Here is a 23,038-nt window from a genome sequence, read left to right as displayed (position 1 = left end):
CACATATTACATCACTCATGACATGGTCAGTGGCATCACTCATGGCATCACTCATGACCTCTCAAATGACATAACTGATGACATCACTGATGGCGTCATCCAGTGAATGTGTGTTTTTCTGAAAATTAAATATGTTTTATATATGTATATCAAGGTCGATGGAAGAATAAATGGGTATATAAGTGTCTAAATGGCTGATTTTGTTCTTGAAAAATTGATTATATAACGGACTGATTAAGTGTATCTTAGTGAATACATGGGTTAGTGAGTAATGTTTAAATATGTAAATATCTGTATCAGTCTCTCACTTTGTGCATAAGTGACTGCATGGGTTGGTGAGTAGCTACATGAGTGTCTATATGGGTTATTACTTGGTTTTTCGAGTATCAGTAGGAGTGTCCGTATGGTTCAGTGGGGGTATTACTTAGTGCATAGATGCATAAATGAGTGAGTCACGGTTTGTATGTGTTGAAGACAGAATGTTTGCAGGATGGTATGGGTGGTTGAGTGTGTGTATGGGTGTGTTAGTAAGTGAATGACTGTCTCAATAGCTTCTTTATGAGTAAGTACATATGTCTTAACCTAGTATAGGTGAGTATTAGTGCATATAAGTGAGTATATGTGAGAGTGAAAGATTGGAAGAATTCTGTATAAATAAGTATGTGTTTTTTTAAGTGACAGTTTAAGAGTAAGTATGTGTAAGTTTCTGTAGAAGTAAGTGTGGTGGTATGTGTATAACTGTATATACAAGTAAATGGATGTTTGATAGTTTGTTTGCATGTATGACTATGTGTGTAATTAAGTCTATAGATGAGTGGCGGTATGTAACAGGATGTGTAGGTGTATGAGTACACATGATGAGTGAGTAAATGTATGAGTGACTGTATAGGACTATTGGTAAATAAGTTGATGCGTTTGTAGATCTTTGAATTACTGAATATGTGTGTTGCAACTGGTATTGGTATGTCCATTGTTTTGAAAATGTTCGTTTGTATTTTTGAGTGTGTGTATCAAAGGTTAGATTAGAGTGAGAGGAGGTCTGCCACTCTATCACAAGGATGATGTAATTAGTGATGTCATCAGTGATGTCATGAGTGACGTAATATGTGACGTCATCAGCAGTGCATTGCGGGCGCGCGAGTTATAGTTAGCTGAACTAACTATAACGGGGACATTTCTATGGTTTTGTACAAGTGAAATGTCCAACTAACTATAACGCCTCTGAAACCCATTGTTTTTTCTGAAAAATTTCTAAGGTTTTTTAAATGCTAATTTCTAACTATAACGTGCCTGAAACCTATGGTTTATTCAGTGAATTTCAGAGGTTTTTTAAATGTTAATTTATAACTATAATGTGCATTTGAGTGCAAAATGCATTTCCCATAATTACACATAATTTTGCAGTGATTCAGCATATTTACTGTACGGCAAAGTACACGAATTTCACACAACCTAGATGTGCAGCACTCTCGATCTCTGTCTTGTGCCCATGTGCTCTTCCGCTGACCCTGCACTCTTTGAATAATGTGCAGAAGAGTTTTTCTCTTGCTCCGATCTTTCTCAGACTGCACTGCTCTCTCTGGCTGGTATTTTCTTTTTTGGTGCCTTGGCCTGTGTGACCCTGCTGTGTGACGCTGCCTCCTTGTACGGTGCCCCTCACTCTTTCATACTTCAGTCATCATCTGTCTCCGTGATACTCTGCTCTTTCTATGATCCACGGCTGTCCCTCCGAAAATCCTGCAACGGGGCGCATCTTGTGGCCGCTCTGCCCCTCCATCTTTCTCATATAGCGCTCTCTCCCTCACCAAATAGGACCCAGGCGGGCAACTAGAGCCAAATTCCGGGGGGTGGGGTGGGGCTAACTCTTCCAACCATAGGCAGATTGGGTGAAAACACAACAAAGGCCTCATTAACAAGCAAATGGTCTTTTAAAGACCTGTGAAGTACTCGGGTGCGGCTGCAATTAGACGGTCGCCAGCCCGCGAAGCAGTCTCAGCCTAGGCTGACCCACACGAGGGGGGAGGCTCATGCCAGGTGAGCCCAATGGGTGTTGCGCGCCTGATAGGACTCCTCTCCCACAGCGCTCTCTGGTGATATCAGCCACTGTCTGATTCACTTCGTCACTGTGGCCTAGGTTCCTCTCCCGAGAAGGACAGCCTCAAAATATAAAAAAATGCACAATAAATGTTCAGACACCAGATCGCCAAAGATGTGGGTTTCCATTCCATGGCTGCTTCGCTCCTTGCCCAGGGCCAGAATATTCACTCTTATTGCCAAATTTGTGGTATTTATGGCCCGACGTGAATTAATATTATACTGACACATGGCTCCTACGTGTTCAGAAGCTGTCGTGCACTTCTTCGCCGAGGGAATGCTTTATTAAAAGTACGTTTATGGTCGCTGCTAAACCGTCCTACTGTTTATATTTTATTCAGAACGCCGCCTCCCCCTGTAGTGTGGTTTACATTTTAGTCCAGTGTTTATAGCGTAATATTTTATTTTTGCTTGATGCAGTATTGTTAGTGCTTTTCATGTTTTTTGTTTGTTAGGAAGGGGGCAGGCTGAAAATTGATTGGTTTTGGCCTCTCACGCGTCTCGAAGTATCTGAAGGGTTCCGGTTGAGTGTCGCTGCACTGTAGAAACGCTTCATACGTCAGACATCCCCATGATAAACTGTTGACCCCCGTAAGGTCTCATTCGAGTAGCTTTTCTCTGGATTTTTCAGGGAAGGCAAGGCGTTCTGCTGTGTGTCACCCCTTGCACACCCTTCAGTGTGCAGGTCGTTCTTAAGGGAGCGGGTTGAAGATCTGTTCAAACAGCAGACTTGTCCTGCAGCTGGGCTGTCACCAGGCCCTCCCCAGGCAAGGCCGAGGGTGCAGGGGGGTCTCCACCTCTCTCCCACTTTAAATATAACCGGGCCCCTGGGACAGCCAGGATGCTGCACTACGCTTCATACAAGTACAGAGACAGCTCTGGCAGCTGTGTGTATGGGGGTGGGGGTCGCACAACAGTTCTGAGTTTGTGTACTCGAGATGAAGTTGTGAGTGTGGTTCTAATCATCGCCAGGGGCGTAACTCAGGTCCTGCAGCCCCTGTGATGCAGGGTGGAAGAGGCCGGTGGGGGGTACCTTTCAACTTCCCCAAATCCTTGAAGGGACCCCCCAGTCAGCCCCAGGTCGATGAATATATGTGCAGTATGTCATCACATTCTGCGGGGGGGGGACCACCATTCTGCATTACGCCACTGATTCTACAATGGTAGCACGTGGTCCCTCCTGATATACCACTGCCCCTCCCTGACATAGATGAGACGGAGACAGAGTTACTGGAACCCATGATATGGTTTTCAAGTAATATTTGCTGAAATAATGTAACGAGCTGGAGTCCTGTGTAAACTCGCATCCTTCATCACAGCCACAAATGCACTGAGTTTGGTGGCCGTGAGGGGTCTTGTTCTAGGCCCTCTTGGACAGAGTGGCCGTCACACGCATACGACCAGTAGTGAGTAGCCCCTTTCCACCCTCAAGGGAATGGTGACCTGGGGCTGACCCCGAGATCTCACGCCCCTCCATTCAAAACATACTGCCCTGGGGACTGATTCCAGCTACATGCCTCGGGTGGCGGGAAGCAGGCCGGCAGCCGAGTGCTCGTGAGCGATGCCAGTGGATGGCAACAAGAGCTTTTTATGGACAGTAGACGCAATTATATACACAGCTCTCCCCGACCCAGTGCAGCAGTAAAAAGACTAGAGTGCAGTGCATTTACCAAAAAGCAAGACTTGGGAGGAGAGGGTGGGGGGAGTAAGCAGACCACCAGACCAAAATTGTGTGTGAAAAAGGCCGCTTTATTGAAACAGGTGCACATTTACACAATAAAAACCCCGGCCAATCGCCTTACAAAACTAAACCTCACTAAATAGAATATTACCTTAACCCCAATCACAAATCCCGGCCCTAAAACGTCATCAAACCCGCTCCCGCCCGTACATAACATTATTAAAATTCAAACAGTGCAATAACCCCGCATAATAATTTCAACGTATCCAATCCCCGAAACCATAACACAAACTCCCCAGTTCGCCCTCCAACAACTCTTGGTACCCCAAACTATGAAACCACCCCAACAAATCATCCTGCCCAAATTCTCTTGACAATGCCCCAAATCAACCAATGCCAACTACAATCCTGCCAATCCTCGAAAAAAAACACCAATTTCCGCCACCCAGAAAGCGGGGGAAAACCATACCCCCCTTTCTGCCCCCCAAAACAGACAAAAATAAGAGAAAAACAAAAACAAAACCTAACCCGTGAAATTCTGAATTTGCAAACATCGAGACAAAACTTCTCTCAACTCCAAAAGATACAAATCCATACCAATCCTAGAAAGATGAACAACATCACCCCGAAAAAATTCCAAAGTGTCATAACGAATATCGCTATGAGACACCCAACCAAAACCTAAACCTCTGCAGAACCTAGAAACCTCAAGATTCACCTTCTTACGTGCTTTATCAATCGCCCTAGGTTTAATCGCACCTCTCCATGACCTCCGTGGGACCAACTCAGTCCATAATACATGACAGCCTGACCACTGTTGTTTCAAAAGGGAAAGGTCCTTCTTCATAGCCCTCAAGAGAACTACACCTTTTACCCCACATAAATCATTCTTTCCAAGATGAATAACCAACACATCAGGGCAGGTACCCCCAACCAACCAGGAGTTTAAAGCAGGAATCAACTCTTTCCAACGCATACCCCCTTTTCCTTTCCAAATAACATTAAACAATCGATCATTGAAACCCAGCAGAGGACCAAAATAGCTATTACATGCTTGAACATGGGCACGTTTCAGGAAAGAGTGCCCAACAATCCATATGGTCATACCTGCTGAACGGGGGCCAGCCATGTAGAAAAAGGGTAGGGCCGATATCGACCAAGAACCTTTTAAGTATTGCCCGGCGCTAACCGCCTCTCATACCACTCGAATCTATCAAACAAAGAGGCAGGCGCTGGAGACTGGAATGCAGGAAACAGGAGTTTATTCCGACGGAGCAGAACACATCAAATCAGACAACAGGGTATCTTCTCGAGGTGCTCTAACCGCATCTCTGAGGCCTGGCCTCTTATACACAGTTTTATGGCTTTATTGCATGAAACACATCTTTGTCAACACTTTGATGTACGGAAAGACATCCTCGGAATCCCTGCTTCAAGCCCGTTCCCACACACATTTACAGTAAAAGTCCCCACCCCGGTCTCAACAGGTGATGATTGTCGCGCAGCTGGGCATTCCGCCGATTCCCGGAATACATGCGGCTGATCGGATCTCATGGGGTGGGGGCTTTGATCAGTCGTGGATCCTTTGATGGGGGAAGCTTCCTACTGTATGGGGGCAATAAACTGCATCCGCAGGGCCAGGTGGCGGCCTGGGAACGAGCAGGACAATCGGGCACAGAGGAAAGGGGGTTTATCAAAAGATACAGGATCATGAAAGGAATGGAGGGAGGTGTTTAGCTGGGAACAGGATGTGGTTCCGAGGTAGGGTTGCGCTGAAGGGAGTTTTATGGCCTAAGCATGTGAGAGCGGGGGCTGTCAGCGTGCATGGGATGCTTGCAGGGTTAGGAGAGAGAGAGAGAGACGCGCTGGCTATCGGCAGTGGGCAGAGAGGCCATGGCATTCAAAATGGCTGCCACTTACGCGCACAAATGAGCCTAAAAAGGGACAAGATGGCGCCGATAATGTTGATGTCGCAAACTAGATTTTAGCAGCCACAGAACCTGAAAAAGAAAAGCAGTATCAGATTTTAAGACACAGATGAGGACGCAAGTGCTTCCCCTGCTTCATTTCGTACATATCGCTGGAAACAGTTTGATGACCACCGCCCTTAGCGCATAATGTCTTGACGTGACCATCCCCTATTATTGGCTTCTGTTGCAGCTCCAATCCTAAAGGAATGAGTACTATAATTCTTATCATCAAGACCAATATAGCGTAACGCTTTCCGCAGCACCATGCGTAATTGATAATCTGTAACTCTGGAGCCATCATCATGCTGAAACACACCAGCTTCAAGTACCCCCCCTGAAAAAACCCACAAACGCCGAGACCACTGCAAAGGACATGTCGCAGAAGGAGAAGATGCCTCCAACCAAATTCCTTTTCCCTTCCTTTTTTTGGTCAGTTTTTGAATGAGATAGCCATAAGTGCACACCCCTTTCTGACAAACGAACATCCCCCCATACCACCCCCCATGCAATTTTGAACATAACAATTCTGAAACTCTAAAAGCACCAAAAAACATCCAAACCATGAGCGTTGCAAAAAGGCAAGCTTCAAACTCATTCTTACAAATAAATGGCAACACCTCCAAAACACGGGCCAAATTCTGCCAAGACAAAGGGTTCCTCACCATATGGGACCAGCCTTCCAACATCCTCCTCCCAACCTCCCCAGCAGGAGGGGAATAACCCCAAAACAACTTGCCCATGAACGAAATACCAGCTAACTTTCCCGCTATGGTGACCCTGGAGAGACCTCTATCCATTAAAACAAGGATAAACTGAATTACATCTTCTGACCGACTCCAGCCAGGATCTCGTTTGCAAGCCCCAGACGACAAAAAAATTTCCAAGCCAATTCATACGCCGCCCTAGTAGAAGCTGACAGAGAACCTACCACCAACTGTAGGACCCTGTGTCGCCTACATTCCAAAGATGAGCCGGCATGGGGGTCGGTGTCCTGTCTGCCTCCGAAGCTAGCCCATGGAATCTCTCCCACTGCGAACGAGACAAAGCATCCGCAATGTCATTGTCCACACCAGGAATGTGTAGAGCCCTAAAGCTGATATCATGCCTAAGGCAACCTAACACAAAGACTCGCAACAATTTCAGAATCTGGGTGTCCCTAGCTGACTGCCTGTTGATAATTTCTGCCACAGCTATATTGTCAATGCAAAACAACACTTTCTTGTGAGCAAACTCATGACCCCACAGTGTCAAAGCCACCACCACTGGAAAAAATTCTAAAAAGACAATGCTCCTGCCCCCATTCCTCCATCCAACTGGCCACTGCTCTGCACACCACCTGCCCTGCCAGTACAAACCAAAACCATCACTGCCTGCTGCATCAGAGAAAATCTGCACATCCCACATCCAGTCTTCCTCCCTGTACAAAGGAACTCCATTGAACGAGTACAGGAAAAACATCCACATGCGCAGATCCTCTCTGACCCCTGCTGATAATCGGACATGATGATGAGGCAAGTAATGCCCGAGTAGAGCGCTACCCAAGCGCCTGCAGAAAGTTCTACCAGCTCTGACCAATCTACATGCAATATTGAGATGGCCCAACAAAATTTGCACTTCTTTGACAGTAACCTTTGTTTTCTTTAACATTGCTTCCAAAAGCTCCAGCATTTTGTCTTTTTTCTCAACCGGTAAGCGTGCCTGCATCGCATGTAAATCTATTTCAATACCCAAGAAAGACATGGTCGTGCAAGAACCCACTGTCTTTTGAGGTGCCAACGGAACTCCTAAAAGGTCCATAAGCTTTTGAAATGTAACCAGAGCAGACTGACATTCTGAAGAATCTGGAGAGCCTACAAAAAAGAAATTGTCTAAATAGTGAGTCACTAACTGATGTCCAGAATGTTGAGTGAAAAACCTTTGCAGAAAAGTGCTAAAAGTTTCGAAGAGAGCACAGGTCATTGAACAACTCATTGGCAATGCTTTGTCCACGTACCCCTTCCCATGGAAATGGATCCCCAGAAGATTCCAATCTTCAGGATGGACTGGAAGCAATCGAAATGCAGATTTTATATCGCATTTTGCCATTTCTGCTGCAGGACCTGCACTCACTACCAAAGACATGGCCACATCTACTGAAGAATAAGACACTGAAGCAGCTTCCTCGTCAATGAAATCATCGATCGAGGACCCTTCCGGCCATGACAAGTGTTTTATAAGTCTGAATTGACCTGCCTCCTTCTTAGGGACCACACCAATGGGTGAAACAATCAGATCAACCAAAGGCCAATCATCGAAAGGACCTGCCATTCTCCCCTACCGCCCTTCCTTGTTCAATTTCTCCTGCACCACTGCTTTATGTTCATCAGCCAATTTCAAATTTCTGGACCAGCGCCGCAGCCGCGGCCCTGAATAACCAAGACGGAATCCTTCTTGAAAACCTGTTAGTAACAACTGACGAGTCCTAGCATCCCCATACCCCTTCAGCCCTTCCGCAAGCTGATCTACATTAACCGGAGTATGAGCCTCTGGGCCCAGCCCCTGCATTATTCTTTCCCCCCCTGTTTGACTGCGGTTGCTGTGAGGAACCTGCTGCACTAGTATTTTGCTGTGACCACTGATGTCCACCTGAAGGCCGAGGCCCCAAGCACTTAACCATTGGGTGTTTTCTACCACACTGAGAACATTCATGCCGGAATCTACAATATTCTCTGGTGCACAGGCCCTTGTTGAAATCCCAACATGCTCCCATGGCGGACTGTGTGGTTGCACTACCCACCCCTTCCCGGGTGGGTTTTCCCTGAAAGGGCCGGTAAACTAATTGTAAGCCACTAGCAGTAAAAATTGTCTTACCACCGGCCGGGGCGCCCATCGTATGTTGCCATGGATCCGTGTCCAATTCACCCCACTTTGCCTCAGAATCCCATGCCATTCGTGCACGATACATATTGTGCCCATGCAAAACCACTACCTGTTATCTGTGCTTTTCTTATGACATCCATATACTTGAAAATGGCAACGCAGCGCTCAGGAAACGTTTCGCAATATACACTAGCGTATATCAAGAACGCTACCGTCCAGTTCTCAATTGTCAAGGGAACTTTAGGGCGCTTGGCCAACTCAAACTCCTCTTCTTTTGACCCTTCTTTAGAGCGTACTTCCCTGTGTAGCAACTTCAATATTTCGACATACTCATCTTTCCAAATCCTCTCTTTTGTGGATAACATTAAATGGGCACCCAGAGGCCTGGTAACACCCATATAAGGCAGCTTATTTATCTTTAACTCCTTACTATGAAGAGTGTCCTTAACTATCTCAACAGCCTCCGTATTCATGCTACTCTCCACCTTAGTACCCAGACTTCCTTCCCCATCACTCGTGCCCACGCCCTGATCCTTAACATAATGACCTTTTTGTAATTTGCCGTCTTGTCCTGCTGACACCACCTCCCCCCCCCGTCCCCACAGACACCATTTTTGGTTTGGCCCGTGGTTCAGAAGGCTCACCTGGGCGTAACAACGGGACTTGCCCCGGACCCGATCTCCATTCCATGTGTTCCACATTGTCCACCATCCGAGGAACCCTCACTCCCTCACTGAAGGGCCGCGCTCTCGACCTGGTCCAGACATCGCCATCTTTGGTCGCACCACCACTGGTGCCTGCAAAAGACTATGAGAAGCATGAGATTGCCCCCCCCCAGTCAAATCATCACGCAATTCACCTTCTTCAGGACTATCATTATCATAGTCCAATACCAAAGACTCCTCCGTGGAGGGCCTGGCACCAACAAACTCTTACTCGCTTTCTCATAACTCTGTAAACCTGCATGGGTCTTACCAACCCTTTCCTGTACCCTTGGCGGGGGAGCCGGCTGTACCCGCCGGTACCCCACAAAACGCCTACCACTCTTAATTAAAGTATCCACTGGTAGATCAATCCCCTGATGCTGAGAAGACGTTGGGGCCAGCAAGGTCACGCCAGACCTGCATCTGCTGACCGCGCCGGGATCCCCCGATGGTACGGAATGTGCTGCGCTAGGCTCCACCCTCCCTTCTCCTCGGCGCACTTGGGTCGCACTTCGCCCTACCGAGTCCGCTGCTCCATGACGCTCTCTACCCTGTAAAGAAAAAGGCTGGACTGATGTGCCGGGTCCCTTACTACCAAAAACTCCAAACTCTCCAGACCTTCCTACCATACACCCCTTAGACTGCTCCCCTTGCACCTGCTCACCACGCTGAAAAACTGGGACCTTCGCCTGAAATGAGACACCACTAAGAGGAGGGGAAGGTGCAACCTCCTCGTTACCACTACTCCAATCCAACTTTTCCTGCACCATGACCAACGCTGGACCTAAAACTTGACTACTCCCATCCCCACTCTCCAAACGAGCCTCTTCATGAACTCCCTGTTTCCCCCCCTACTCCCTACCTTCAAACCTCGAAAATTCAAAGTGACACCCAAACCTCCTTGTGAATCTAGCTCCCTGCTACCCATACCACAGCCCCCTTCACAAATACCTTCTGCCCAAGAGGGAAAAACATCAAGCCCCTCCCAAGACCTGCTCCTCACACTGTGTGTCTTCTCACGCAACTGGAAAGGAAAACCAGCATCCACCCTAGAGACATACTGAGACCCAGCCCCAGTAGAAAGAACAATCTGAGGGGGGGAACGTAAAATTCCAAAATCAGGACCTTGAGACTGCAAAACATCACTCCCCCACCCCCCAACTTGTGCCCACTCCCCCTCCTCAACAGAGCCACTACGAACAGACACCTCCCTATGAGAAGCTGCTGGGGAAAACAACAGGGGACTATACAGCGCTTCCAACACATATTGTGTATCAGAAATCCTTGCCTGGTGCTGAAAACCTTCCTCAAAGAGCGCCGACCCCTGCCTCAAGGGAGATAAACGGGCCGGAGAAAGAAAGCCCCCCCCTCCCTTTCCCCAGAAGCAAACCCCTTACCAAACTATCTCCAGCCGGAGAAACAATGAGCTCATCATGAACATTCAATTTAGAAATCACCGACACAGAGCGAGCACCCGCCGTAGCCGCCTGCGTGTACAGAGCCTCCTCCTCGGGCCGGAGAAAGAAAGCCCCCCCTCCCCTTCCCCAGAAGGCAAACCCCTTACCAAACTATCTCCAGCCGGAGAAACAATGAGCTCATCATGAACATTCAATTTAGAAATCACCGACACAGAGCGAGCACCCGCCGTAGCCGCCTGCGTGTACAGAGCCTCCTCCTCGGGCCGGAGAAAGAAAGCCCCCCCTCCCCTTCCCCAGAAGGCAAACCCCTTACCAAACTATCTCCAGCCGGAGAAACAATGAGCTCATCATGAACATTCAATTTAGAAATCACCGACACAGAGCGAGCACCCGCCGTAGCCGACTGCGTGTACAGAGCCTCCTCCGCTCCTCCCGCTGGAATTTGCATCTCGCGAAACGCGGAGGCCGACGCCGAGTGCTTCTTAGCCCCACGCTTCGCTCCCTTTCTCCCACGCTGGGCCGGGGCTGACACTGCCCTCTTATGTGCCGCCGAGACCTGACAAGTCTCTTGCGGCTCAATGTAACTTGCCGGCAACGCATTAGAGGGCCGGACAGGAACTAGTTCAACACCTGCGTCATAACCCGGGGCGCCCTCCTCCAACCGCCGCACCTTCAAACCCGGGGCCGTTTTCCTCACACGAGAACGGCCCGCTCACTTACCACGTCCAGTCTGGAACGCTTTGGGGTCAAACAGGCCACCACCACTGCGGCCACACCGGCCGAGGCCTGACGCTGCGGCCGAGACGGCCCAGCGACATCACCAATCACGAGATCCAGCCTGCCTGCTTCGCTAAGAAGCCTAATCGCTTCTAGCACACGATAGTCCTCACCTGACATGACTACAATGACTAAAGCGATTAACCACTAGATTCAAAAAATTTCTAAAGCAACTCCCGGCCACCAGGTCACCAAGCCTAAAATGGTGGCCGGGAGGAGGAGCCCCAATGATTTATATTTTGGGCTCCCCTCAGTAGGAAAGAAGCCCAAATATACAAAAACCACGCCGGCAGGGCTGCTAGTCAGCCCCACCCGCCCCTCCCAAACCGCCCGGGGGGACCTCACTGTGGTCGGCTGCCCCCCCCCAAGCCCCCCATCCCGCTGACCAAAGCAAGACATCCCGCTGACCAAACCAAGCATGCAACCGCTGCCTCGTGCAGGTGCATTTACCAAAAGCAAAACCCTCGTGCCCACCAAAGCAAGCGTGCAACCGCTGCCTCGTGCAGGTGTATTTACCAAAAGCAAGACCCTTGCGCTGACCAAAGCACCGTGACCATGTCATGAGTGATGTAATATGTGATGTCATCAGCAGTGTATTACACGCGCAAGTTATAGTGAGTGCAACTAACTATAACGTGGGAATTTCAATGGTTTTATGTCAGTAACATTTCCAGGTAACTATAACTGGTGTGAAACCTATGTTTTTTTCAGTGAATTTAATTGGTTTTTTAACTGCTAATTCCTAACTTTTTATAGGGCCTCATACCTATGTGTTTTTTAGTGAATTTCTAAGGTTATTTTTTCGCAAATGTCTATAGCTTAGAAAGGTATGTTTTTCTAAAAATGAATCCTATATGGTATATTAATATAATATATTTTTTCTAAAGTATATTCATTTTTTTTTTTACATTTCACTCTGGAGCGCTCCCGGTGACATGGTCAGTGACATCACTGATGACATCACTGATGACATCTCAAATGACATCACTGATGACATCATCCGGTGACGGTATGTTTCAGTGAAGTTTAAATATGTTTTACATATTGAAGAATGAGTAGATGTATAAGTGTCTGGATGAAAGATTAAGTAGGTGCGTGACTGACTGTAGGAGTGAGTGATTAAATGTGTCTTTCTGAATGTATGGGTTAGTGACTAAACTGTCTGAATGTGTGTATCATTATGTTTGTTGTTTTATAACCTGTTGCATTTGTTGATCAGTAGCTATATGAGTGGCTATATGTGTTATTGATTGGTTGCCCAAGTATTTGTATGAGAGAATGAGTGTTTGTGTGGGTGGCTGGGAGGTGTGTGATTCTGTGCATAGATGTGTGAGCAGATGATCCACAAGATGTATGGGTTCAAGAGTGCATGTGGAAACACCTGTATGGGCGGTTGACTGTCTGCATGGGTGTATTGGTGAGTGAATTGATATCTCAGTGCTACATGTCCAAGTAAGTACATATGTAAAACACAATGCATGTGACAGTTGACATATATAAATGACTATACATGAGAGCCAGTGATTGTGCCAGTTCCTTTATGGATCATTGTGTACTTGTATCAGTGATTGTATTAGAGAGTAAGTATGTGTTAGTATATGATTGAATAAGTAAGGTGTTGTATGTATAACTGTATAGTTGAGAAAATGGAAGTGTGATTGATTCTTTGCATAACTGACTAGGTGTATGAGTAACTCCATGGATGAGTGAAAGTGTGTGAGTGTCTGTATACACTTTGTGTATCAAAGTTTATATTAGAGTGTGAAGAGGTTCATCGTATTATCACATGAATGATGTCATCAGTGATGTCATCAGTGATGTCATTTGAGATGTCATCAGTGATGTCAATGACCATGTCATGAATGATGTAATATGTGACATCATCAGCAGTGGATTGCGGGTGCGCGAAATATAGTTAGTCCAACTAACTATATATGCGAATTTCAATGGTTTTGTATGAGTAAAATAAGGTTTTGTAAATGCTAATTCTTAACTATATATGGTCTCAAACCTATGGTTTTTTCAGTGAATTTTCAAGGTTTTGTAAATGCTAATTCCTAACTATATATGGTCTCAAACCTATGGTTTTTTCAGTGAATTTCAATGTTTTTTTAATAGCAAATATCTATAGCTGTAATATATATTCTTCTTTAAAATGTATACTATATTTTCTATGTATGTAATACATTTTTTTATGTTTAATATATATTTTTTTTTTTTTGCCCCGGTGCGCTCCCGGTGCGCGCACTGGGGAGTGCACCGGTAAGCGCAATTTTGTGGAGCGTCCCGGTGCGCGCTCCAGTGAGCGCCCCGTTAGCGCTATTGCCGCGATCGAAAACAACATCGTGACGTGTCGCGTAAGCGTGACGTATCGCGTAGCCGCGTGATGCGTCTTATGGCGCGTCGCGTAAGCGTGACGTATCGCGTTGCCGCGCAATGTCTCTTATGACGCGCTGCGTAAACGCACCCGGAAGCGCTCCGCGGCGCGGCCCGGTGCTCATAACGTAAGCGCGCCGGAGCGCGTAACGTAAGCGCATCGAGTCATGTGACCTGAAAATAACACTTTTCATTGGTTCTCATCATTTTTTTTCTCCAAATGATGAAAGCCCCCTCCTTTTTTCCTCATTCTAACTTTCTTCATTGAGAGAGCAAGAGCTATTTTTGATCAATGCAATGGCATCACTTGTAGCTGCAGCTGCTGCACCCCCACCACCACCACCACCACCAAGAAAAGAAGGTCCACCACCACAGTTCCTTGGAGGAGAAGAAGAAGAGGAGGAAGAAGAGGAGGAGGAGGAACAACCAAGGCGCTTCCTGCCTGAAGAACCAAGGCAAAGGCACGTTAAAGTGCACTTTATTTGGCAATTCTTTTCATTCCCTGAAGGCCAGAAAAAGGTGAACGCCCCCAAAGTCACCTGTCTAATTTGTGGCAGAGTCCACTCCAGGGGCAATCCCAAAACAAAATATTCATTTGGTAATTTTACCATGATCCGCCACATGGAGAGGTGGCATCCCAATAACTTAGCCCAGGCTGAAGTACAGGAACTTCAGAACAACCCACCCCCTGTGGCCAGCACCTCCTCTACTGAAGACTCACTTTCTGGTCCTGAAGGATGCCAAATGGTGCCAAATATACAACAAAAATTTGGCACCATAAAAATAGTTTGCATTTTCTGTGGCAAAACGTTATGTTATGGTGAACTTAGTGTCACCTTAATAAATAATGCTGTGGACAACCACCAATGCAGCAAGAAAAGGAAGCAGTAATTCTTTTCTTTTTTGCTCCTGTTCAGCCATTTCCAATTCCCTGTTTTTTGTTTGTTCCCTTAAAAAACACAAAAAAATTATAAAATTGTTCAAAAATACAAAAAAAATGTTCAGAAAAATAATTAAAAAAATATAAAACAACAAAAAGAAGAAAAAAAGTTCTTTTCAGAACTACCTCCCATTTATAAAATATTGCAAATTTTTTTAAAACTCTGGCATTCTTTTTTCTCTTTTGTGCGCTTCCCGGTGCGCTCCCCGGTGCACGTACCGGGCGCTCCCTCCGCGAAAATCGAAAAAAAAAATTGGTTTTTTTTGCCCCGCTGGGCCCTTTTATAGCCCCCACATCAAACCTAGGGGGTCAGGGGGGGTCTATCCCTGTCCCCTTTTGGTCATTTCCCCCTTTGTTTTTGCCACCTCTTGTGTCTCTATCCTACCGAGACACAAGATGGCGGCCGCTCTGGACTGTTTCGAATGTTTACAGACACCCGTGAGCCAATCAGCTTTCCGTGCGCAAGTCGCGTAGCGCGGCAGGTGTGCTCCCCGGTGTGCATACCGGGGCTCGCCTATAGATATATATATATATATTTTTTTTTTAACCTAAATTACTCAAAATCCACTGGAGCACATATCTTGAGACATAGCAAAGGCACATGGGCTACCAGTCCCTACAATTTTGCCAAGTTTGGTGGAAATCCATTCAGCCGTTCGGGCTAAAAGTGAGTTTGACCACCCTATGGAAATTAACTTGGGAAAACACGTTTTGGGACCCCCCTTTTATTTCGGACCCCGCTTGACGAATCCCCCCAAACTTTCAGGAAGGACCGTAGCTCGACGAGGCAAATTTGAGGAAATTTTCAGGCAGATTCGTCCACCGGTGCCAAAGTTTTTCCAAATAGAATTTTGAGATTTTGCATTGAAAAAAATCCTAACTATAACTACCTACTGGCAACCGCCAGTAGGTAATATATATTACCTACTGGCGGTCACCAGTAGGTATATATAGTTAGGATTTTTTCTCTATGGGATTTTTGAAAATTCTATGTCTAATAACTTTGGCGTTTGTGGACGGAATTGGCTGAAACTTTCAGGAAAATGGAACATTTTGTTTCTGAGCGGCCCCTGACAATTTGGGGGTGTTTCATCAAGGGGGGGCTGAGAAAAAAGGGGGGTCCCAAAACGCGTTTTTCCCATGTTAATTTCCATAGGGCGGTTGGCCTCACTTTTAGCTCGAACGGCTGAATGGATTTGCACGAAACTTGGCAAAATTGTAGGGACTGTTAGCCCGATGTGCCTTTGCTAGGTCTCAATATATGTGCTCCAGTGGATTTTGAGTAATTTAGGTTCAAAAAAAGATATATATCTGGGCGGAGCCTAACCACACATCTGATCTGATTGGCTGTCAGCACTTCATCCAAGAAGTGTTGGCAGCCATCTTGGGACCAATATACATGATAGCACCTCATTAAAAAGCATTGTAGTTAATAGAGGGTTTTAGGACTTTAGTTACATTATAAATCATTTGCTGATGGTACCATACTCGTTTTAGGAATTGTGGTGGGTTCTAAGGTGATTTTACCATGTGAAAAAACCTTCTGCTGTGATATCATGAATATTGTTTGAAAGAAAACTAATATCTCATGATTTTCCCACAGTGGTTTGGAAGGGGATCTATAAGCTAAACTGAAAGCATATTTTCTGTAAATTCACATTATCTTTCTCAGTCATGTGAAAATGAAGTCTGACATTCTCAGTAAAACATGTACATCCAACAAGGACAGAGACTGTCGGTTGATTCCTTTGTGTTCTACTGCAGCCTCCTAGAGTGTTCTAAAGAACAACTAGAGCGCTAACAGTCCTACTTATTACAAAGGTATGGCACACCTGAAGCCATCTTTATTGGAATAAAGTGGTAACTCTTAAAACATTTAATTTAAAAAGAAACAACATGAGGGGGTATATTTTGCCATAGAAAGTATGATTAGTGCTGCAGAATGAAAAATTAGGGCACATTTTGAGTGACTTCTCAAATCCTTTTCTATTTCATTAAAACATTCTGACATGCAGTCTCCCAAAATGGCCACCAGAGACAAAAGAGCCCAAATGTAGCCCAAATATCACCCAGATGTAGCCCAAGTATAGCCCAATGACAGAATGTCCCAGAGTGTTCTAAAGAACAACTAGAGCGCTAACAGTCCTACTTATTACAAAGGTATGGCACACCTGAAGCCATCTTGATTGGAATAAAGTGGTAACTCTTAAAACATTTAATTTAAAAAGAAACAACATGAGGGGGTATATTTTGCCATAGAAAGTATGATTAGTGCTGCAGAATGAAAAATTAGGGCACATTTTGAGTGACTTCTCAAATCCTTTTCTATTTCATTAAAACATTCTGACATGCAGTCTCCCAAAATGGCCACCAGAGACAAAAGAGCCCAAATGTAGCCCAAATATCACCCAGATGTAGCCCAAGTATAGCCCAATGACAGAATGTCCCAGAGTGTTCTAAAGAACAACTAGAGTGCTAACAGTCCTACTTATTACAAAGGTATAGCACACCTGGAGCCATCGTGAAGGGAATAAAGTGGTAACTCTTAAAACATTTAATTTAAAAAGGAACAAAATGAGGGGGTATATTATGCAATAGAAGGTATTATTAGTGCTGCAGAAAGAAAAATTAGGGCACATTTTGAGTGACTTTTCAAATCCTCTTCTATTTCATTAAAAAATTCTGACATGCAGTCTCCCAAAATGGCCACCAGAGACAAAAGAGCCCAAATGTAGCCCAAATATCACCCAGATGTAGCCCAAGTATAGCCCAATGACAGAATGTCCCAGAGTGTTCTAAAGAACAACTAGAGCGCTAACAGTCCTACTTATTACAAAGGTATGGCACACCTGAAGCCATCCTGATTGGAATAAAGTGGTAACTCTTAAAACATTTAATTTAAAAAGGAACAAAATGAGGGGGTATATTTTGCCATATGAATTATGATAAGTGCTTCAGAAAGAAAAATTAGGGCACATTTTGAGTGACTTCTCAAACCCTCTTCAATTTCATTAAAAAATTCTGACATACAGTCTCCCAAGATGGCCACCAGAGATAAAAGAGCCTAAATGTAGCCCAAATATCACCCAGATGTACCCCAAGTATAGACCAATGACAGAATGTCCCAGAGTGTTCTAAAGAACAACTAGAGCGCTAACAGTCTTACTTATGACAAAAGTATGGCACACCAGAAGCCATCTTGATTGGAATGAAGTGGTAAGTCTGAAAACACTCAATTTAAAAAGGAACAACATGAGGGGGTTAATTTTGCCATAGAAAGTATGATTAGTGCTTCAGAAAGAAAAATTAGGGATCATTTTGAGTGACTTCTCAAATCCTCTTCTATTTCATTAAAAAAATTCTGACATGCAGACTGAAACATGCACTTTGAATACCAGCAGCAGACGTCCCTGGTGAGCAGTAGCTTTACTACAGTGATCTAATGTGCAACTAGAGTGCTAACATTCAGAATTTATGGCAAATGTGTGACACATCTGAATGCCTTCTTGATGGAACCAAAGTAAACAAGCATTGAAAATGCAATAGATCTCACCCTCGTTTAAGTTAAAGCCATTCTGTTTGTAATGAGGTGGCTTTTTAGCTTTGCTTTTATTAGTGTTTTTTCAACTTTCATGTAAATAACATGCATCTGTATGCATATAAGTATATGTATGCATGCATTTATGTTTGTATTTATATAGATATACAGATGATATATGTTTATATATGTATGTATATATATATATTCACTGAAAAAACCATAGGTTATAGACCATATATAGTTAGGAATTAGCATTTACAAAACCTTGAAAATTCACTGAAAAAACCATAGGTTATAGACCATATATAGTTAGGAATTAGCATTTACAAAACCTTGAAAATTCACTGAAAAAACCATAGGTTATAGACCATATATAGTTAAGAATTCGCATTTACAAAACCTTATTTTACTCAAACAAAACCATTGAAATTCCATATATAGTTAGGTGCACTAACTATATATCGCGCACCCGCAATCCACTGCTGATGATGTCACATATTACATCATTCATGACATGGTCAGTGACATCACTGATGACATCACTGATGACATCTCAAATGACATCACTGATGACATCACTGATGACAACATCCAGTGACTGTATGTTTCTGTAAAGTTAAAATATGTCTTACATATTGAAGAATGAGTGGATGTATAAGTGTCTGGATGAAGGATTTAGTAGGTGCATGACTGACTGTATGAGTGAGTGATTAAATGTGTCTCACTGAGTGCATGGGTTAGTGACTAAACTGTCTTAATTTGTGCATCATTATGTCTGTTGTTCTGTAAACTGTTGCATGTGTTGATAAGTAGCTATATGAGTAACTATATGGGTTATTGATTGGTTGCCCAAGTATTTGTATGGGAGACTGAGTGTGTGTGTGGGTGGCTGGGAGGTGTATGACTCTGTGCATAGATGTGTGAGCAGTTGATTCACTAGATGTATGGTTTCAAAAGTGCATGTGGAAACAGCTGTATGGGCGGTTGACTGTGTGCATGAGTGTATTGGTGAGTGAATGGATATCTCAGTGCTACATGTCAAAGTAAGTACATATGTAAAACACAGTACATGTGAGAGTTGACATATATAAATACTGTGCATAAGAGCCAGTGAATGTGTGAGTGGCTGTATGGACCATTGTGAACTTGTATCAGGGATTGTATAAGAGAGTAAATATGTGTTAGTATATGTTTGAATAAGTAAAGTTTGTATAACTGTATAGTTGAGGAAATGGAGGTGTGATTGATTCTTTGCATGACTGACTAGGTGTGTGAGTAACTCCATGGATGAGTGACAGTCTGTGAGTGTCTGTTTACACTGATTGTATCTAAGGTTATATTAGAGTCTGAAGAGGTTCATCGTATTATCACATGAATGATATCATCAGTGATGTGATCAGTAATGTCAAATGAGATGTCATCAGTGATGTCATCAGTGATGTCATTTGAGATGTCATCAGTGATGTCATTTGAGATGTCATCAGTGATGTCACTGACCATGTCATGAATGATGTAATATGTGACATCATCAGCAGTGGATTGCGGGTGCGCGATATATAGTTAGTGCAACTAACTATATATGGAATTTCAATGGTTTTGTGTGAGTAAAATAAGGTTTTGTAAATGCGAATTCCTAACTATATATGGTCTATAACCTATGGTTTTTTCAGTGAAAAAAAAAAAAAATATATATATATATATATATATATATATATATATATATATATATATATATATATATATATATATATATATATATATATATATATATATATATATATATATATATATATATATATATATATAATATATATATAATATCTTATATATATATATGTATGTGTGTGTGAGTATATATATAATTCGAAAAGAGTTGCCTCATTAGGAAGGAGCCACTGCAGGTAGGTGATTGTCCTTGAATAATTCACGCAGGCTGCATGTCAAGTAGAACAGGGGTGGTCTTTATTATCTTATTTGCTTTAGCCAGACGTGTTTCAAATCTGTTCCGATTTTTCCTCAGTGGCAGCAAAGAATATCAAAGTTCAAACCGGCAAGCGCAGCTCTTAATGAAACATGACTTCCCTTTTTTAGGCATGGTCTATGGTGAAGCATCTCAGTCTTCGTAGTTTGCGCCTTATTACAGCTTCAGTGAGTTCGATTTGAACAGAGTATTTCCCTTCTTTTATACAGTCCCAAGTGGGTCAAGGCACGTCCCATGTTTTAAACTTGCTGCAAATTCATGCCCACGTGTCAAAAGGCTACCTTTCAATCGATGCGCTCGCTAGCATACCGCTGGAAACACCATTCTCGTGGCGGGGCTCCCTAAGGCGCAAACTACGAAGACCGAGATGCTTCACCATAGACCATGCCTAAAAAAGGGAAGTCATGTTTCATTAAGAGCTGCGCTTGCCGGTTTGAACTTTGATATTCTTTGTAACATGACATTGTTTAAAATGCAAATAAGAACATTTTAAACAATTTTCACAAATTACCACGAGGTTCAACCTCGTGGTAATTTGCACTTGCAATCTTTGAATTCGCAATTTGATTTCAGAATGATGCATTGCATTTAAGGAATCGCAAATTTGCGATTCCTTAAATGCAATCGCATTCTGGAAAGTCGCAAAATTAGCGATTTTAATCATAAAATAATGATGCATCTGAAAAATCATTTTTGGAATCGCAAACGTCCGATTTTAAGGAATCGCACCGTTTGCGACTCCAAAAATGCTTGATGCATGTGGGCATTAATAGGAATCCCTCCCTCACTAAACCTAACCTCAACACAAAAGAAATGTCTCTCAACACCAAAGGTGTGGTGAAGGTATAACTCTCTAATCCATACATCAAACCCTTATCTTACGGCTTCCTTTTTTTTCCCTCCTATGATCCTCCGGGGAGAGCACCTTCACAAAGAGGAAGAGGAGCCAGAACCACCATCCCTGAGAACCTTATCAAGCTCAAGTTCATCACACGACAGTTCGGAAGAGGAACCAGAGGAAAAGCCATCTATACACCCCATACCATCCACTATTGAAAATAAAATTCCTCCTTTTCAAAAATTCATACAGCCTCCTCGCCTGTTTACCAAACCCGCCCTCCCACAAGTGGTGTCAGAAGTGGGATTAAGAGGCGGCAAAATGGAGGCTGCGTTGGCGAAAATGGCAGAAAACCAGGAGCAAGTGATGGACCGCTTTCTTACTGTCGTTGAAGAAGACCGTGGCAAGTTACAACAAGTACTGACGGGACAAGATCAAACACATGGAGCTGCAATGGACAAACTTACAGAGGCCCTTGGACATCAGAGAGGTCCTGCTACCCTACCTTCTGTAGTATTACAGCGATATGTGACTGGGGAGAACCCCGATTATTTTTTCAATAACTTTGAAAGAATGGCAACCGCAGCATCCTGGCCCGCAGATAAGTGGGGACAATATTTAGGCCCTCTCCTGTCGGGAGATCTAAAGGCAGCATATCAAGCCACTACCCTTCAAGGGATAGTCCCCTACACCAATATAAAAAAGTATATCATGGAAAGATTAGGGGTAGACGATGAAACATATAGGCTAAAATTAAGACAAATTAAGGAATGCCCCCAAGAAACCCCGCGTGCTTTGTACTTTAGGGTGAAAGATATGGCGGATCGGTGGTTAAAACCCGCTACCACTGACAAGGATGGGATTATGGCCAAGATCTACCTAAAACAGTATTTAACCTCTCTACACCCTCCCATACAACGCTGGGTCAGACAACCAGCTAACCTTACTTTAGAAACTGCAGTTGAGATAGCTAGTGCCTATAATAGAGTACATGACATACAAAAATTCAAAGAAGACCCCACTGGGAAATCTGGGGGACATATAACTCATCATCCTCTCCGTCCCCCGTTAGAAAAGAAACCCAAACCACTTTCTATTGTACCCAGTACTGTACCTAGTACCCCTTTTGTTCAACCTCCTTCCATGGGTCCTCAGTGTTTCCAATGTGGAGGGATAGGACACAGCGCTAGGTTCTGTCCCCAAAAGGAAGAACCAATGGAAATCGGGATGGCCCGTAATTATTATTGCTCCCCTACAGAAAGGAAACCACCACCATATAGTATACTGTATCAGTAAATGGGCAACCAGTAACTGCCCTCACAGACACGGGATGTTTGCATAGTGTAGTAAGACCTCAAGACCTAGGTAATATTGTAGGGCCAATAGATGGGGTTGTGGCTATTCGGTGTGTCCATGGGGACACAAAACACTATCCCACGGCTCAAGTGCAAATACAACAACCCCAAGATTCAGGAATATACCAAAAGGTTAAACAATACTGTAGGGAATGCCCAGTATGTCAACGAAATAGCTGTTACCAACCTCGGGTACCATTACGTTCACTTCCTATTATTGACGAGCCATTCCGCCGCATAGGTATGGATATAATAGGGCCTTTGTTGCCATCCCGAAGTGGGTGTAGATATGTACTTTTCATAGTAGATAATGCTACTCGCTTCCCTGAGGCCACACCCCTACGTCGTCCAGACGCTGCTAATATATCCAAAGCTATGATTAGTGTGTTTTCAAGGGTCGGATTCCCAAAAGAGATCCTAACCGATCAAGGGATGCCCTTTGTATTCAGGATGATGAAGCAGGTCTGTACACAATTAGGAATTAAACAGGTCAGAACAGCTGCC

Source organism: Lissotriton vulgaris, chromosome 12 (genome assembly GCF_964263255.1).
Source record: "Lissotriton vulgaris chromosome 12, aLisVul1.2, whole genome shotgun sequence".
Lineage (NCBI taxonomy): Eukaryota > Metazoa > Chordata > Amphibia > Caudata > Salamandridae > Lissotriton > Lissotriton vulgaris.
Note: the sequence above shows the minus strand (reverse complement) of the source record.